Raw genomic sequence first — 949 nt, 5'->3', positions numbered from 1 at the left:
AGTTTGATTTTTAAGCTCTTGGAGCTGCTCGGATTGATTTATACAATAATTTTCTAAAAAAATTTCAAGCTGGATTTTTGAGGGACTTTTTGGTTGTTTGCATAACTGGGTGGTGTTGTTTGTTGTAAAAAAGATTTTGAGGGTTTTGAAAAAAAATTTGACCTTTCCTAAACCCTTGATTATATTGAGCATAGTTTACATGCTCAGGACTTCTATCAACACTACCTAGTTGGCAATCAATGCCAATATGGCCAAATACACCACAAATTTCACAAGGAGGTGATACAGGGGCAGGTGTGACAACCTTAGCAGCTAGATGATCAAGGGAAGAAATTTCATACATACCTACCTCTTTCTTAGAGGGTGAAGGAGAAACATTAGTGGTGTCCCTTCCGTAGGTCCACTGATAGTGGTTTTGTGCCATGTCCTCGATCAAAGCATATGCTTCTGTGTATGTTTTGTTCATCAAAGCTCCACCTGCAGCTGCATCAACATAAATTTTTGTGGGATACAAAAGACCATTATAAAAAATGTGAATAATAAGTCACTTCTCTAAATCATGATGGGGACAAAGTCTAAGCATTTCTTTGAAACGCTCCCACGCATCGTGAAGAGATTCTCCATCTTTTTGAGTGAATTGTGTGATTCGATTTCTTAATTGAACAGTTTTAGAATACAGAAAGAATCGGGCAAGAAAAGTTTGCTTTAATTGATGCCATGAATTGATAGAACCAAACTCCAATGAATGAAACCAAGCACTAGCTCTACCCCCTAAGGAAAAAGGAAAGAGGTGCAGCCTTACGGCCTCTTAGTTTGCATTCAAGGTTCCACTGAGTCTTAAAAAAGTTGAAATATGAAAATTCGGATCCTCAGTGGGTGATCAGAAAAATTGATTTTGCTGCACTAAGTGAATAAGTGCAGGTTCTATTTCAAAATTGTCCTCAACCGT

At 37.7% G+C, this 949-nt stretch overlaps 1 non-coding gene across 1 annotated transcript; it reads left to right on the top strand.

Moving 5' to 3' along the window:
- Positions 1-554: 554 nt before the first annotated feature.
- Positions 555-661, top strand: LOC146907873 (small nucleolar RNA R71). Its single transcript, XR_015020848.1, has one exon. It is a non-coding gene; the product is annotated as a small nucleolar RNA R71 (small nucleolar RNA).
- Positions 662-949: the final 288 nt, after the last annotated feature.

The sequence above is a fragment of the Medicago sativa genome, chromosome 7 (assembly GCF_051527215.1).
Source record: "Medicago sativa cultivar Bolivia chromosome 7, Bolivia_mono, whole genome shotgun sequence".
NCBI lineage: Eukaryota > Viridiplantae > Streptophyta > Magnoliopsida > Fabales > Fabaceae > Medicago > Medicago sativa.
Note: the sequence above shows the minus strand (reverse complement) of the source record. Positions and strands in the feature narration are given on the sequence as shown.